The following is a 19,052-nucleotide window of genomic DNA, read 5'->3' on the forward strand; positions in this document are numbered from 1 at the left end:
CAGTCAGCAGGGTGAAGAATATATTTTTACCCTGCTAAATCTAAAAGTTGGGTAAAAATGAGGAATTCTTCATATTTGTATTCAGAAATGAAAATATGTGTACGTCAGTAAGAGTGGGAATCCAAGAAATAATCGAATCTTTTCTCCTTCTTCATATCACATCTGATTGTACAGCAGACAACACACTGGCATTACAGGCTAATATAGCATTATTGGCTAGCATTACAACATCTACAAAAATCTACAACTCTACCTTTTGCACATATTGTTCTGAAAGTGTAACCCCCTGCTCACCTCCTCCATAAACCCTGAGCTTTTCCAGGGATACACATGACTTACTGATTGAGTGTAGACAACCTGATAGCAGTTTAGGATGACAGTAGAGTTAACACACTGTCAAATGCCATGCAATGAGCACCTCAACAGGGGATAGATGAGAGCAACATGTGAGCATAGGCTGGGCGTGTGTATGTCTGCGCATAGTATATGAGAGGGTTGAGTGTGAAATGAGTATGTTGTATCTTGTGTGTGTATGTGTATGTGTGTGTGAGTGTATGAGTGAAGTGTGTGTATACGTCTGTTTGTGTGTGTGAGGGCTACCCTGCTCAGGGCATTGACTGAATTGTTTCCACATGTGTCTTAACGCAGAGTTCTGGGCGGGTTTGGAGGACAAGGGAGGAAGGAGGCGGGGTGGGGGGTGGGGGGGGTCAGGTTTCATAGCACCATACAGCACATCTGGGCTGCGAGAGCAGAATTACATTTCCCACGACTGAAAACACATAGCCTACAGACACTCACATGCATCTAAACACACCTTGATAAACCACAATCGGTACACAAACATCTGTGATGTGTACAGTTCCTCATTTATATTATGCAAGTGCTGCTTACTGTATGTAACACACAAACACACTCTCATGCATGCCCACACACACATACACACACACATACACACACACACTTAAACACCACTTCTTCCCTGGCACAGCTGTCCCAAATGCTGCGGGCACACGGGCGTTTCACTGGCACGACACATGGAAGGAAAATCTGAATGTGTTCTCACTAATCATTCCCCTATTCCACCCAGAGAGAGAGAGAGAGAGAAAGATGTGGAGGACTAAAGGATGCAGTGGATGAGTGCAGGGACTTGACGACCTGTGTAGCAGGTGTTAAAAGGAGAGGAGGCAGAAGACAATGTAAGCGTCAGAGCGAAAACCCGAGAAAGAGAGAGTGACAGAGCGGGATAAAAGCAAGTTAGAGGTGAATGGATAGGGAGAGCGGTTGGGAGAGAGAGAGAGAGATGGGATAAATGGGGGCATGCCAGTTCCATAAATATTTAATTGCCAGCAGGTTTATTCATGTTAAGAGAAAGAGAGCAGAAGAAAGCGGGAGCTTAAACAGTACAAAATCTGTCTAGAGCCCCCAAATCTAATTTACACAACAAACAGAGAGAGGAGAGAAGAGAGGGCAAAAACAGAGGGGAAGAAAAGGGGGGGGAGAAGAGAAAAGGAGAGGGAGAAAATGCTAATTGGCTACAGTTGGGCATGTCTGGCCTGAGATGAAAGAGGAAGAGGACATAGAATGAGGGAGCAGGAAGGAGGGATGAGAGTGCAAAGAGAGGAGTAAAGGAGACAAGGAAGAGCGCAGACTTCACGGATGGATGGATGGATGGATAGATGGATGGATGAGAGCACACATAGTTGAAAGAGTGTCATCTGTAGTTATATTGAATTGTGTCCCAGCCATGACTGCTGCTTTCTTTTTTATCTCACGCAACTGTTACTGAAGCCTTTCTTTCCCAAAAAATAACTGAATTATATGCAAGGCTAAAAGATGATAATGCCTTTTCTTCACATAAATAACAAACATTATGGGTGTTGAGACTTGTTGTTGGAAATTAATAAATCTCAAAACATAACTGAGGTTATTGCCACATCTCTCTACTTGATTCTCTAATACTCTCTAAGCTATCACTCTCAGTACATTAAAGACTCTTTAAATTACTTTTTAAAAAGAGGAAAAGCAATTCAATGTCAGTCGGTTATGTGATTGGGGTCACACATGATTGACATTTGGTTGGTAGCTACTGTTCATTGGGCTAAGTGTTGAAATGGATGAAGGGAAAGGATGGGCTGCATGGTGTTGTATTTCACTATTCCAGTCTTATTTAAACTGCAGCAGTATTTCTCCATCTGCAGATGCATAGACTTTGAATGGAATCCACAAATGAGTCAGATTGGACTTTCCCAGCTGTGCAGAGGTTTGACGCTGTCTGCTGTACTGGTGCAGGAAAACTGGAATTGTTTTGTCTTGGCGAGTCCTTCCTGAATTGAAATAACTCTTAACCTCAACTGCAGCAAAAAAGGCTTAAAATTCTCTTGGTCCCTAGCGCAAATTGTACCTCATACTCACTCTGTTTATGGTAGGACCCTCTCCCCCTCACCCCATTTTGTCTCATCTACTGTTCATCGCCTTTTACACCTCCTCATCCCTTCTTCCCCTGTGTTCACTTAAGTTTATTCCTGTATTACCCTAAATCCCCCCACAGCCATATGTGGAGAGCAGAACCCAAATGTCACAAAGAAAACATGATACCAGCTGAATAGTTCAGCATTGCCCAGAGAGAGGTCAGAGTGTTTCTTGGGCTCGGCCAGCCTTTGGCCCTGGCTGGATGAGGATGTGTGTGTTGTGGCTGAACCAAAGGTGGGGACATTCTTAAAAAGTCTCTCTCCCTCCTTGTCTTTTTCCCTCTGTAATGTAGACCTATGTTTCCAGGCTGATACAGCATTTGTGCTTTGTTAAACATACAGTATCACTGTTACGCAAGAATCTGGGGCAAAGAACGACAACACTTGCTAAATATTTTGTTTATTGAAGTTAAAAATGCATTCAATTAAGAACCCTTCACTCTGATTAATCATGAAAACAAAGCAGCCTTTAACAGGAAAATAAACCCAAGGCAGGCCACTGGTGGAGAAATCGCCTTTGGTGTGTACCTGACAAGGTTTGGATTCGGGCCAGAACCAGGCCAGGAAAGCAGGTCAGAGGGTGCTGTTCTGTGGGAGATCTGTTTGGAGTCTGCTCTGTGTGTGTGTGTGTGTGTGTGTGTGTGTGTGTGTGTGTGTGTGTGTGTGTGTGTGTGTGTGTTTGTGTTTAGCACGGTTTAGCCAGTCTCCGATTTACAAACATTTAAGGCCCCACTGCTGCACTGTTTCATTTTTCATTTAGTCGCAGCCCAAGGCCATGTCCCAGATTGGAGACTGCTACACAGCACACCGCTGCGCTCTGCACCGCACCAAGCCGCTTCCCCTCCTCATCGTCTGGTCTGGTCTGAGGAGATGAGGACCTGCCGGTGACCCCATAGCCTGCAACACACACTCACATTCTTGCACATTTCAATATGCACGCTCACACACACATAAACATAAGCGGAGCGCAGACATATTCCTGCTCATGCACTCAAACACACACAAGCAAGCCAAGAAAACACAGACAAATAGGCAGACAGAACACACACACGGAGACAACATACGGAACAAGCCATCTAATTCCACTAATACCAAAAGATCTGCAGAGACAGACAGGTATGACACAGCAGCCACTACAAACACAATAGATTACAGACACTCTACTGCACACTGTCGTGTGTTTAGCAAGGTTAAACTCAAATAGGTACGCGCACACACACACACACTCAACACCGTATAGCCAGTCACATGTATAGTACCACATACAAACACAAACATGTAGAAAAAAACACAGATGCATGATCAACACAGTTAAACCTACTCACACCAAAACAGAAATGTGTACCCACAGAAAATGTATACACACACACACACACACACACACACACACACACACACACACACACACACACACACACACACACACACACACACACACACACAGTAGGTGTGCACACAAAGACACACCTGTGGTTTCAGACTCGAACACTGAACTCTTAAGTCTTCGAGCTGTCTGTCCCACTTAAAGTGAGCGCTGCTTGTGAAGAGGACCTGACAGACAGAGAAAACACACACACACTGCGATGAGTACACTGCTGGAGCAGAAGACCTGACTAAGCTGAATTTCCCCCTGCTCCCCTTTCCTATTTTCCATCCGCCTCAGCGTAGGAGAACCTGGGGGAAAATAATGCCCACCATACACACACCACACTTCACTTTCTCTACTCGCTGTGACACTCCTTTAAAGACACACATGCACATGCACACACACTGCTAATCCACTCCCTCAATCTCTACAGTTTCCCTCTGCTTTCTATTCACTGATTTCTTTCCATGCAGCCTCTCAGTATTCTGTCTTCACTCATTCTCCCAATTTCCCTAAACCCACCCTTATCTCTTATCTCTCCATCTCTCCTCCTCCCCTCCCTCCATCCCTTTGTCATTTATGTGGTGTTGTGTGGTTGACCAACAGCCAGGGAGAGACAAGTGCAGGAGTGCCGGCCAAACTTGCCTGCCTCTCCGCCCAAATTACATGGGACAGTCCCAATTACCCTGTGGCCAACCAAAGCATTTCCTGGGTTAGCGCTGGTGACGCGTGCCCCCCCTTTGCTGTGGTTACAGGGGGTGCCATTAGACGCTTGTTTTACTGCAACCCCAAGAACGTGCCCGCCGGCCGCATCCACGCCACGGGAAGCACGACTGCAACGTTCCAATAACTGTGCCGAGCCTGATGGATAACAAATGGGAGAATGTTAGGGGTAACGCTGGAGCTTGTAGTACATTCCTGCTGGCCAAGAGGGAGATGCAAAGGGAACATTGCAGGGAAAATAAGAAATTCTAGAAAAACTACTATGACCTTTGGGAAGCTGATAAGTGTAAGCTGTAATATTTTGTGGGATTCAAAACACTGGTAATAAATATAAAGGGCTTTTTGGACAGGTTATCCCTAATACTATGCAAGTAAGATACATTTCACAAAACAGGTTGCAATAAAGCATACAGCTGTAGCAGATACAAATTATTTGAATAATAAGAAGGCAGAGGAATGTTAAAGACAATTTGAAAAGGAGGATACGTTATGTTTTAGGCCCTTTACAATGATCCTTATGCATACATACAGTACATTAGGTGTCCATAGATACACATATTTGTGCAGGTCCATGAGTGAGGGTGCATGTGAAGTAATAATATAATAGTATTTTATGTGACTTTGTACTTACTTACTTACTTTGTACAATACTGTCCTTTTTTAACTGACTACATTTATCTTGCAACTTTATGTTACTTTGCAAATTAAGTTTTTATATTCAAAATATACCACCAGTTTATAAAATATGACTCATTGTTAAAGATTTAACAGCCCCAAATTGTATAAAGTGCATCAAATTAACTTCACCATAACCAGCTTCAGCATTAAAATGCTGCTATATGTTAGTAAATTGGAAATAATAATCCAATAATTGCATTTATTTAATAATATTATACTTGAATAGTTAGTGAATAGTGAAACGTTCTGCATAATCAAGGATTTTACTTTTGATATGTTAAGTTCACTTTGGTAATAAGACTTCTGTGCTTTTACTTAACTTGACTTGAACTTTGAATGCACAACTTTGAGGATTTTAAAATTGTAGTGTTACAGTACTTGCACAGATGGTACAGTATTTCAGTGTAAAAATCAAAAACATAAACCGAAGTTCCATTTAAAAAAAAAAATTAAAAAAAATAAATTAGAACCAAACCAAGGAGAGTGAGCATTGGGGAATGAGGGGAGAGAAAAAGGGAAAGAGAGAGAGACGGATCTAATCGAGGAAAGTAGGCAAACGGAGAAGGGAAAGAGTAAGCGACTGACGCACAGAGCAGGATGAGGGTTTGGAGAGGGGGTGTCTGGCGAGAGGCAAAGTGACGTAATGATGAGAGGATAGGGGGATTAGCTGGGTGACAGAGATGAAGGGATGCTCTCTGGTGTCACCCGTCTTCACTCTCACTCCGTCCATCATTCATCAAGAGCATCATGGGGCTCCAGAGTATGTGGCAGCTGTGCATGCTAGCTGTGTGCAAGTGTACGTGTGTAATCAATTTGTTTGCATACATTTCAAAGTCTGTTTATGCACGTGTGTATTGTATGTATTAATAATTTGTCTGTCAATATTAATGTGCACCATGTGTCTGTGTACATAGTTTGTGTTTTGTGTGCGCGTGTGTGTGTGTGTGTGTGTGTGTGTGTGTGTGTGTTTGTGTCTACTCCTAGTTGCCCATCTGGTGCTGCTATGCTGTGCTGCTCAGTCAGCTCTCTAATAGCTCCAATAAGCCTGTGGTTTGCTGCCTCATACACACATGCACACATACACACACATATATACACAGATATGCACACACTGGCGGATGAATACACACACACACATATGTGCACAGTTAACACAAACCTTTACACACATGCTCCTCTCGCTGATATTTTTCTTCCAAGAGAAAGAGGCCGAAAAATGACCATTTATTTACTTTGAGCTCTGGGGCTGCGGCAACACAGCCTGCCAGTACCAAAAAAAGAAAGAAAGAGTCAAAGAGCAGAACAGAGGAGGGAGTAAAAAGGCAAAAGGTAGGCGAACAACAGAAGAGGACAGAGGGAGGAGTGGTGGACGAACAAGAAAAGAATGAGCCGGAAGGAGTTACAGGTTGAGAGAGAGAAATTCCTGGTGGATGTGGAGTTGCGAGCTGTGGTTTGGTCCAGTGCAGCATTTGGTTGTGTTACAGTCTGGCTGTGGCTTGTGTGGGTTGGGCTGAAACAAGCAGGGAAATACACCCGGGCAAGAAAGTAGCTGAATTCACTCTGAGCACTTGAAAACACACATTAGAAGTGCTTAATAAATGTATCTTTCAAGTGATTTCCGTCCACATTGAGGTTGTGAAAGTGTCTGATGAGACAAATTAAGGTTCACCTCATATATTTCAAATATTTTGAGCTGTTTATGTTTGTCCAGGTCTGCTGGAGGGAGCACTTTGCCCTGCCCAGCCTGGCCCGGCTGTTGGATCTCCAATCAGTAGCAGAGTGTCTTTCCAGCAAACAGCCACTCTTGGTCCAGTTCCTTATTTACATTCGGGAGGGAGGTAGGAGGGGGGGTACACCTTTTCAAATATGCCTTATAAGTCATTTCTACACAGATAAATACAGAGGTAGAAATGTAGAAAACACTGTAAACAGGACAAATTGTCAACTTTACTTTGACGTGAATCCCCTGGATTTGGTGGATTACGCTCAGATTCAAAGCCAGGTTGTTCCAGTTTATTCAACAAAACAGGTCTCTCTTCAACTACATGTTTATTCAAATCCCCTTGGGAAAAGCCAGGTGTTGCCAGTGTACACAGGCCTAATGTGGTTTGGGGAGTTTACCTTAGAGTGCAGACTACAGGTGCTTATAGGAGTGTGCTGCCCTGCTCCGAAGATAAGATGCTGAGATGGGAGGTGAGCATGTGTCCCACGACCCCTAAACAATATGGGCCGAGTCAGCACGGAGATACAGACAACCAGATTGACTGACAGACAGCACACACACACACACACACACACACACACACACACACACACACACACACACACACACACACACACACACACACACACAGCTCTACTCTGAAGGCCAAGGTTGCCACAGTTACCTGCTCTCTTTCTGTTCCTTCTTCCAGCTTTTTTTTATCCCTCTCTCTCTCCCTCCCTCGTCTTCTGTTAATCTGTTACAGAGCATTGTGATCACATGAAAAAAAAACATAGCAAGTGCACATATTTCCCCCTTAGCCAAGAGTGAAAGGGGGGGGGGGAGAGAAAAAAAGCGAAATAAACTGTTTATTCAAAGGCAGCGCTGAGCCCTTTTGTTGTGGTGGGGACCTGTCTTTTATTAGCAGCCTGAAAAGCCTTCAAAGGCTGGAAAGACAGAGGACATGCCAACAGACGAGTGTATACAAGGCAGAGGAGAAAGGAGGGGAGGGGGAAGTTGGGAGAGAAAGGGGGGACGTGAAGGGGACAGGGCAAAAAGGTTTAGAAAGGCAAACGAATAGGGTCTAGGGACATGAATGGGTAAAAAGGTCTCGGGGGGTGGTGGAGGAGTTGATGGAGGGTTGAGAACTTGAGATTGTGCCACTGGCAGTGAGGACACAGAGCGAAGGCCAGCGCAGGAGGAAAAAGGGGGTGCTGGGACAATTCCAGATGGACGATAATATGGGGAAACTGTTCAGAACTGTTCTCATATGTTTGAAGCTTTTTACACTGGCAAGACTTTTACATAGTCTTGTAACTGATTTTGTCAGTGTGTGCATGTGTGACTGTTGGGGAGGTTAAGAGGAGAATGATGTTTCATATCAGATCTTGATAGTTAAGAAAACGGTTCTGGCAAAGATTATTTGGTGTGTGTATGTCTGTACATAAATCTGCCCACAGTTATGAGTGTGTGTTTGTTTGTTTGCATGCTGTGTGAAAGGTGTTTGTGTGAATAAACATACATGTGTGAGGGAGATAGATGTGTTTGGGGATAGCTGGAGAGGCGAAGGAGACATTCCCTCATTGCGTAACTTCATCTCTCTTATCTCTGCTCTCAAAGCAAACTGTCAATGCTGCGTTCCCATCTCTCCCTCACTTTTTCCCTCTCTCTCTCTTTTCTTTCTCTCTTTCTGGATCAAGTCTTCAGGGGCACAACCTTTTTGCTTTCCTCCCCTCTCATCCTGCTTTCCATCTCATCTACTGAGTATTCAAGCTGTTTGTCTACTTTGGAAAAGTTCTGTTGAAGTGCTGTGGCCACTATGATCCAAGCACTGTGTGTGTGTGTGTGTGTGTGTGTGTGTGTGTGTGTGTGTGTGTGTGTGTGTGTGTGTGTGTGTGTGGGCTCAAAATATGCTGATGGTATGAACCGTACATGTACGTATGTGCATAATGCGTGCAATCTATTTTAGTGGTTGTGTATTGTGTGTATGCGTGCGCACAGTGACCGCTCTTGAAGCCAAATCAAAGTGCTCTGCTTTCAATAAGAGTCACAATCAGCAAAGTGGCAGCAAGCAATGACATCACTGCAGCTGGGTCCCCAGCTGGAGCACAGAAAGGACTTTGGCAAGTATGTGTGTAAGAGTGTGGACGTATGTCTGTAACAAAGTCAAAGACCACTGTATGCATAGTTTATTTGTGATATGCATATTTCATGCAATTCGTAAACTCTGTGGCGAAGCAAAATGCAGGCAGGTCCATGCCAATGTAGAACCTTTCCTCGCAGCACTTGTGTGTGTGTGTGTGTGTGTGTGTGTGTGTGTGTGTGTGTGTGTGTGTGTGTGTGTGTGAGTGTGTGTGAGTGTAAGTGAGACTTCCAACCTCAGTCATCCCCATCAGTCTCTCTGCACATTCTGTGCCTTGTTTCTATTGGAGCAGACAGTGCTGCGGTGAGAAAAACAACAGGAATTTCATCTGTCATTGATTAAGCCCATTAACGGTGGTGTCTGATGTCTTTTACACTCATTCCACACACACTGACATGCAGCTGCACTCACAAACACACAAAGTTACACACACACCCTGGCTACCCCCACATTGTACCGCTACCAAGACTACCATACAGTAACGAACACACCATGGAATATCATCAAGATCCACACCATTTGTGTGTGTGTGTGTGTGTGTGTGTGTGTGTGTGTGTGTGTGTGTGTGTGTGTGTGTGTGTGTGTGTGTGTGTTTGTGTGTGTGTTTTGGGTGTGAATGGATTTTCACACGCTAAGTCATGCAAGCCGGAAAATACTGATCATAAACTTCCAACCAGCATGAGCAACCAACAACCCCACAGAGAGCCAACACACACACCATGCTACTGGACACACAAGCTACTGACACGGTCTACACACACACACACACAAATTGTAAACTGCCCTCATATGAACAAACCATGATTTCAAACACATACACACACATACGACACTGAAAACACACTGCTACTGAGCATACCGCACAACCAGACACTCCAAACTCACTAAACAAATGTCTGATGTTGTCACTCTGGTATTTACCACTCCACCACTGTCATTTTATAAGCCAGACTCACTACTTTGAAAGTGCAGGCATTGTGATTTTAGCTGCATGTTAAAAGTACAGCTCACATAATGTGACAGTTATTGGTTAAAAAAAGAGCTCAAGTGCTACAATTCCACTACGTCGACGCGGTTTACATTGCAGAATAAAAACAAAAGTGAAAACTTCATGTTTTAGTGATCTACTAAAACACTTCAGAACCTGAAGTGTTGATGTAGAGATTGTGATTTTTGTCACAGAAGACACAGTCCTCTGTCTGTTCAACACAACAACAAAGTCAGTGACCTTAAAGTAAAAACACCTCCCTGCATCCTCTCTGCCACACATAATCCTAAAATTCTAATTATTCTGTTCTTGTTCAAACAATTACAATTTTACAAAAAAATCTCAACTCAAGGTCCACTTAACTTTTTATAGAACTTTCAACCACATCTCATGGTCTTCTTCATCAGATGGAGATGGCTCAGTTCTCACCTCTTTCTGGAACTTCAGTCTTCAAGTGGTTGTTGTTCAAGTGAGACCGTAACTCATGTCGCTGTTCAGATATGGTCTTTGTCACCTAATGATATATTCATGTCAGGCAAACTCTATCTATTGAGGAAGTGTACAACTCTGAGATTTGAATGAAAGCACCAGAACAATTAAGTGAGTGGACCTTGAGTAAAGATTGTTTTGTCAAACTACCATTTCCAAGTCAAGAATTAACTTTTGTATTATCTGTCATGCAGAGTACAGGAAACTGTGTATTAAAAGATGCATACGATATCACTCCACTTGATTGAATACTGAAGCAAAAAAAAAAATCATTTTGGGTTTAATATATTTTATTCAGCACTGAAAATGTATGAAATAGTTGGCATTGAAGCTGTTTCAGACTCTAAACTCTACTGGAGGGATGAACACTGTTCTACCAAAAGATTTTTTCATTCATACCTCACTCAGGTATTTCATTGTGTTGAGATTGTGACTATAAAAGCCATAGCATTTGATTCACATAATTTTCATGCTCATCAAACCATTCAGTGACCCCTCGTGCCCTCTGTGAAAACATCTGCATCCATTATGTTTCTCCATTCGTTTATTCAGGTTTCTTTAACTTGTCACTTGTCTGTATAGAAAATGACAATTATCAGTTTTATAGGAATGTTCATAAAGCGACGAGGCTCGAGTAGCTTCTTAACTGCTGTGCAACCTTTGAAAATGTGTGGGAATATTCTCTTGGCTTTGCACAATACAAATTAATTTCAATGTAGATAATTTAGTTGTGTATATTATGAGTTTCTCTGTTCCTTTTCCATTTTCAGTGTTTTATCCAACATGTAGTTGATTAGGTATTTATAGCCTTTGAAATTTCCTTTTACTTTGGTCAGCGCATTTCCCACCAGATCATTTGGGTACAAAATAGTTCCTTCATAAAAAAAAATTATTTTCCTCTATCCAAGCTGAATACAGGCCATTGAGCTGAAGAGAATCATTTTAACCAAGTGGTTGTCCACCAGCTGTCACTGCTTGATTTATTCATTTTTGTATTGCAGAAGCAATGGGGAGTTATTACTTGCAAGATATAAAAATAGAGCTTTCAGAACTCATGAATTTAATCATCCAACTTTGAGCTTCAAACCAGTCAAAGCCAACAATTATCTGTATAATTGCTCTAGTTAGTCATACTTTCAGCAATAAAATAGAATAGAATTGAGCACACAAAGCATATGGCAGAACAGGAGAGCAGAGTAAAGCCAACAGCAGAGACCTGGGGGAACAGACCAGTGATGAGGGACAGCTACCAGAGACACCCATCAACTCACATGGGTGCGTACAGCAACCCACAAACACCAGTGCACATGGGCCATAAAGAACACATGATTACACACGCCAGGAAAGGGCAAGCGTGCAAACACACAAACACCAAGCCACGCTCACAAGTACCTGCACACATCACACCTGTATTGCACATGCATATCCACCTTTGTTTCGGTGCACATTGAGCACATAAATTCATGCTTGATCATGAATGTTTCCTCTCAACCTTTTCTCTGTGCTTCCATCTTTGTCCTTCTACTTCTATTAAATTCCAGAGATCCGTCACATTCCATATTTCCATCACAGGAGACAGCCACACGGCCCTGCCGCTCTCCAGAAGTCCAAAGCTCTGTCCAACACACCAGTCTGACTCCAGAATCCTGACATGTGCTATAATTTAGCTCTTTCCAGAGCACTTTACGTTCCCTCTGACTGTCACTTCCCATATATCACTGTCATTCAGCTCATCTGTCGGGGGTCTGGGAAAACGGTAACTGAGCTGAGGTGTCATCAGATTCCTGTCTGAATCTTTTTTTTGGTTGTTTCCTCTGCTCATAACACACACACATGTAAACTCACATATTTAACTTAAGTCTGAATGACAAAGGGCAGAGTGGAAAGGCAGGTGGGTGTACATGTAGTGAGAGGTTGAAGCGAGAAAAGGGAGGAAGTGACAGAAGCCAACAGAGAGAGTGTGAGCAAGGGGGAAAGAGCGTGAGAGAAAGAGAAAGAATGAGAAGAAAAGGGAGAATAAAACAACAGGCAAAGTGGGAGAGAAAAGGAGAGGGAGAAAGCCTCCGGAGTGCTTTTTCGCTCCAACGGGACAAAAGGTTACAGCATGACGGGGGTAGGTGTCAGGTGATGTGTGACAAGTCCAAATTAAAGATGACATAATGGCAGGGGCCCGGATGGGGTCCTAACTTGGGGCTGACTGAGGGTGGGGGCAGACCGTGGCAACCAAGTCGAGCTGGGCCATGCTGGGCTGGGCTCGGCTGAGGCTGGGCAGCAGGGGGCTACCCTGCAGGCTCCTCCATATGGAACGCGTTAGCCTAGCGATTGCTAATGAAATGCAGGCTGACGTCAGGCAGACACCCACCCATTGTTTTGCTGCTTAATTCGTTATAATATTTGTCTTATAAATGAGGATTTTGCAAGGACAGAGGACGAATAAGAGGCTACAACCACAGATGAACAGAGGTGAGCAAAGGGTATTACAGTAAGAGCCCAATGTTAAGGCAGCAAATGGGGTTTGAGCATTCGCAGTGAAGATAGAGAAAAGCTCTGGGACTTAGCATAAGTGCTAACACAAGAAGGGCCAGGGCCTCAGCTGTCTAAGTGGGAGGTACGTGACCTGAGGACTAGCATGGGTGGGTGTAGTGGAAAGGGAGGGACTACTGTAAGAGGATGTGAGTATGTGTTAATTTCATATGGAAGTTTTTAACATTAACAAACATTTCTGCATTACTCACAACAAGTTGTGTTAGGAATGCACCATTCAGGCTACTCCTGTAGCTGTCATTTACACTCTTTCAGTAAGAAATAAAGAAAAGTAAGATTTTTTTATAATGCCCCCCCACACACACACACACACACACACACACACACCCTCTGTCTCTCTCTCTTACTCTCCTTCAAGCCCATTCACCCAGTTTCCAACATACAGAGAAGTCTTCCTAAAATAGGCTCACTGGAGCAAGTTTAAGAATGCTTTTGTTATTCCAAAAGGAGTTGTGCTGTAATTGACCACCACCTGGGCATCTGGCAGAAGTCACAGTGAGCTGGAGAGAAGGGGATGCAGAAGGAGAGGAAGGAGCTGTGGCTGGAAAGAATGAAAGAAACGACAAAACAGATGAACAAATGGAGACTGAGGAAAGACAAGAAAGGAGGAAAGATTAATGGGGGTGGGGGGGTGAATGATGGAAAGTGCGTGTGCTATGTCCCTCTCTCTCTCTCTGTCTCTTGCTCTCCCACTCTGACATGTCAATTTGAAGGTGCTTTATTGGCATGAGTAATGATGGGAGGTGTTGCCAGGGTAATTACATAGCACATTAAAGGGTTTCATAAACATTACAGTTCCTCCTCTGCCCGGTGGCAAGGCTAAAGGGGCAGAAAGAGGGGAAAAAAAACAGAATGAGAGAAATGGACACAGTGAGAGGGAGCAGAAGCAGCACAAAGGAGAGCAGAGAGGAGGATGGAAGAGTAAAGGGCACTTAGTGGATGAGGGGGAGGAGGAGAGAAGGGAGGAGTGTGGAAGAGATGAACAGAAAAGATGACAGGAGTGAAGGTTACCATGATCATGGATTCCATCGCAGAGTGCTTGAACATGAAACAGGAAGAAAAAAAAACATGCTGGAGCAGCGTCCAACACAAGCCACAGCTGCAATTCACATCACTATGCATGGCGAGCGCAGGATAACTCTCTCTCTCTCTCTCTCTCTCTCTCTCTCTCTCTTTCTCTTTAACACACACCCGTGCATGAAACACATGCCTACACAACTTTGTGCATACCCTTGTTGATGCAATATTTGCATATACTTGTAACCATTTAAACTATAGCCACAAACTCCACATACTCAGCTGTGCACATTCTGTCACTGAGGGTCATGACACTCTCACTCAAACAAACACACACAACCACAAGGACCATAATTACACAAACATCAACCCAGTCGCTGAGTGTTGCATATTTATGTACAACCTCATTGGTCAAAAGCAATTATCTTTTTCTTCTTCTCTACATCCTCACATAGCGCACTAAACAGCCCCTGCCAATCAGTGTCAGACAGCATACAGTGCCACTGCTGCAGTAAATCTCAATCGCACAGGACTTTTTGTGTTTACCCTGCAGTGTTGTAACATTTTATCTTTAGTTTTGTGTAAAGTAAAATAAAATATTTAGATTTAGGTGCCTAATAATTTCATTGGGATGGTCAGAGGTTCTTGAATTGTTTGCCCCTTCCTAAGGTTCTGTCATGAGTTCCTGATGATGCGGATATATGATCCAGGTGCATGAAGATTGCTCCTTCCAAGTTTGATGTCTTTATGATTTTTATGAACCATCTCATCAATGCAAACTGTCCAAACTTCAGCAAGCGGCCTTGCCAGATGGCACCGAGATGAAGATGAGACAATCTAGCTGCTGGATTTCAAATGTTGGATTTGAAGTCAGTATTTTGCATGTAGTTAATCACAGATGTTTTGTATTATTAGATATTTTGGCAAACCTCATTCACAACAATGACAATAAGCTCCTGAAGCCACTGAAAAACTTCCATAATGAAAATTGTATCATGTATCACGCTAAGAAGGCAGGTGTAGCCCAAAGAACACAACTACCTGATTCACTCTGCAAAACCAGGCTTTGGCCTTACAATGACAAGCTAGATTACATGAATAATTACCCTGACACGAGTCCAAAGCAGCATCAAACCGTCCAACTTGAAAGTGTCAAAGTAAAGTTATTCCAGTGCTTCAGCTGTGTTATGTATAGAGACAACAGCTGCAATGGATTGTGCATCGGAGGAGAGTAAACGTTCATACTCACTGGATTAATCTTGCAGGAGAAGGGAGCAGGCTGTGCACCACCAACATCGCTGCTAATAAAAACAATATTTTGCTTTTCTCTTCATCTCAACCGCGGCTCACTATCGCACAAACGACTCTCCGCTAATTAATTTCTGCTCTCACTTAGTTGCAGCTGTCGATTCTCTCATCTCGCAGACGCGGACAAGTGGCGAACAGGTTCTCATTTCAAAGCCCAGCACACTGTACGCATTCCTTGACTTTGCATGGGCCCCCCTGTCATCAAAGGGCCTTTATTAAGTGTCTCATACATTTACACATTGGGGAACAGTTTAAACTTGGCCGGTGATTAACAGAGTAGGGATATCTATCCCAGAAACCGATGTTAGCCTGACATCTCAACATCTGATGTGAAGTTTAAGGCCCATGTCTGCAGGTATTAATCAAAGCCAAAAGCCTCTCTCCCTCCAGAGATCCCACATATACACAGGCCTGCTTCCCTGGTCCCTCCTCCCATCCAAACATATACAGCCAATACCTCATAGACACAGCTAATTTGACACAATCCACTACACTTGACACATCTGAAAACTCCAAATCTGTGTGTCACCAGAATGATGGATTGCATTTATACTGTTCAAAGTTTTCTCAGTGTCTAACACTTAAGAGTACACAGCGGGGGGATGATATTGCCTGTCTGCCAACTTGTATTTGACTACATCCAAACCAAGGAATATCTAAACTTGACTCCTCACCCACACCTCTACACACACACACAAACACACACACACACACACACACCACACACACACAACTGTCATAATGAGCCAACAACTGGCCCGTGGCTCAGAACGCTCTGAGCTCTGCATTAGGTTCCACTCCAGTCACCCATAACATAGAGTCCAGCACACCATGCCTCTCATCCACGATGACCTTGGGGTCAGGCCAGAATGCTCTCATATAATGAGAGTGCTGTTTGGGGATTTGTTGGGCTGTGATAGAGAAAGGGCAAGCACACGCAATGCACCCTGGGTCTTTGTCTGGGTGTTGACGGTATTGACGAGCACTGATCGATGTTAATTGCTAGACAGAATGGCCATATTGACCAGGCTCCCTGGATGAAGAACCCTACAGGCCCAATCAAAGAGAGAGAGAGAGATACAAAGTAAAAGCTGCTGGGCCCAGACCTACAGCAGCTAGGGCCCCACAAACACACACACACACACACACACACACACACACACACACACACAAGGCTCTCATTCACTTTAATGAGTCGAGAGAGGAGCACAAAGGCATAACGTCCATCAATGCCAAATCTATTCAACACAACAGAGGGTATATGCAAAAAAATAGGTGTCCTGCTGTGTGTCTCTTTGTGTGTGTTTGTGCACATGTGAGTGCATGCATGTGTGCATTTATGAATAATGTGTGTGGCAAAGTTGGTCTTCATAAAAATAAGATTTTTGAGGGCGGAGAAACAGAAAGGGGACATCCATGTGTTTCTAGGATGTGTGTTGTGCACACAAGTTGTGTGTGTGTGTGTGTGTGTGTGTGTGTGTGTGTGTGTGTATGTGTGTGTGTCTTAGCTAGGGATCAATAGGCAGGAGCTGCAGAGGCAAAGACATGGGCAATCAATATGCTGGCTGCAAACAGAGGGAGGGACAGAGTGAGCAGATAAAAAACAGCCGGGGAGATTAAAAAGACAGATAGGGAGGACAGAAAATTAAAAAGAAAGAGTGATGTGACAGAAGGAGAGAGGGAGGAAGAAAAGGCCTTGTGTGCCTGGTTGGTTTAAAAAAAATATTTCCCCCTAACTTTGTTCTTTTTTGGATAAGGTACGTGAAATGTGATTTCCAAACCCAGGTAACATTTCTGCACAAAACTCCACAGAAAAAGCAAGCTATAAGTAATTTCTGAGACTTGCTGCACGTTTGTTTAGTGAGCAACCAATCACAGTTACAATTGAGGTATGAACAATATGTTATTATAACTGTCTGTGACTCCAGATGTGAATGGGGCTCAGTTTAATTGTGTCCTTTATTTTCTTTTTGTATTTCAACCACAACACATGTTCATACTGCTGAGCCAGATACACTAAGTCTTGTTTCCCAGAAGAATCCTAGTGTAACATACATTTGCCAGATTTACAATGGGAAGATCATCTCAGCATCAGGATCCTTTTGGAAAATCTACTATATCTGCAAATCCACTACTACTGTTAAATCAGGCTTTTGTGTACAATGTGAATGGAGTTGAGCTATTCTGTCTGCTTTTTCTTACTCCACCATTGTACCAAGATGTGCTATAGTCCCTGTTCTGAACCCTTTCATCTGGGCTTAAGAGTACCAGACGGGCCTCATTCCTCATCACCAGAATGTGGTTCAAATCCCTCGCCACAACATTTACACTTGTGTCCCTTGCAGCAGTGCGGTGAGCAGCGAAAAAGCACAGACACAGGTGCAAAGACACAGAGAGCCAGTAGTAGGAAAGAAGGCCAGAGGCTTGTCTATGGAGCATGACTGGAAAGGCATTCAACCACAGTACCCATACCCAGCCCAGCTCAACCCTGTCCAGTGTGTGTGTGTGTGTGTGTGTGTGTGTGTGTGTGTGTGTGTTTGTGTGTGTGTGTGTGTGTGTGTGTGTGTGGGGGGGGGGTTGGTAGGTGATTTGAAAGTACAATGTTGAAAAGAATAAGCTTACACTTGGAGCCAAGATAACTGTCCCTGATGACTCTTTCTCTCTCTCTTTTACTCTATTCACTCTCTCTGTGCAGTGTGTGTGTGTGTGTGTGTGTGTGTGTGTGTGTGTGTGTGTGTGTGTGTGTGTGTGTGTGTGTGTGTGTGTGTGTGTGTGTGTGTGTGTGTGTGTGTGTGTGTGTATATGTGTGTGTCTGTCTGTCTGTCTGTCTGTCTGTCTGTCTGTGTGTGAATGAAAGGTATGGCTGGAGTGTTGTGTTGGCTTGGCTGACCGTCTGCGGTTGTGCGGCGGTGAGAGGGAGTTTTGGGAGCGCAGAGCGGGCGTTGCTGCCGAAATCCCTGAGAAATGTTCGTTTTGGATCCGTATCCGTGCTTACATACCGCCCTCCCGACTGTCTCTCATTCTCCGTTTCATTTCTCCCTCTTAAGGTTTAACTTAAAAGTTATGAAATGGGGAGTCAAAATACATCACTTGAAAGCGGTGCGGCTCTGAAGGGTGTGTGAGTGCACTGCCCTCCACCCTGAGTCCGGGGCCACTGAGGCTGCAGGGGTAAGGTTATCTTCAGGGGAGATAATGGAGGGCAAGACGTACGCTAGACAGATGTTCACTTGACTGAGGCAGGTGTCTTTGTTTTGTGGAGATATAAAAAAAAAAAAAACTCTTTCTGTCACAGATATTAATTTGCTCTGAAATCCACTTTAAAATCATATTTTCTTAAACGAATGAATTCCTCTCGATACTATGACACCATTCATATTGTTTCCAATATTGGCCTACTTGTTTCAGGAATTCCCACAAACAAATATAAGTTGAAACAAGGCACAATAACATAATGGGGAAATGGCCTGATTCGTGAAAATTAAAGAAACAAGTTGATTTGTATTGTATTGCCTAAACAAGTGAAATTATCTCACCTCATTAGCAGATGTTTTTCACAGAACGGAACGCTTGTTAAAATGAATATTTGTGCAGTGTAAATTGATTCGGCATCGCATAGCGACTGACTA

The sequence above is a fragment of the Perca flavescens genome, chromosome 10 (assembly GCF_004354835.1).
Source record: "Perca flavescens isolate YP-PL-M2 chromosome 10, PFLA_1.0, whole genome shotgun sequence".
Classification (NCBI taxonomy): Eukaryota; Metazoa; Chordata; class Actinopteri; order Perciformes; family Percidae; genus Perca; species Perca flavescens.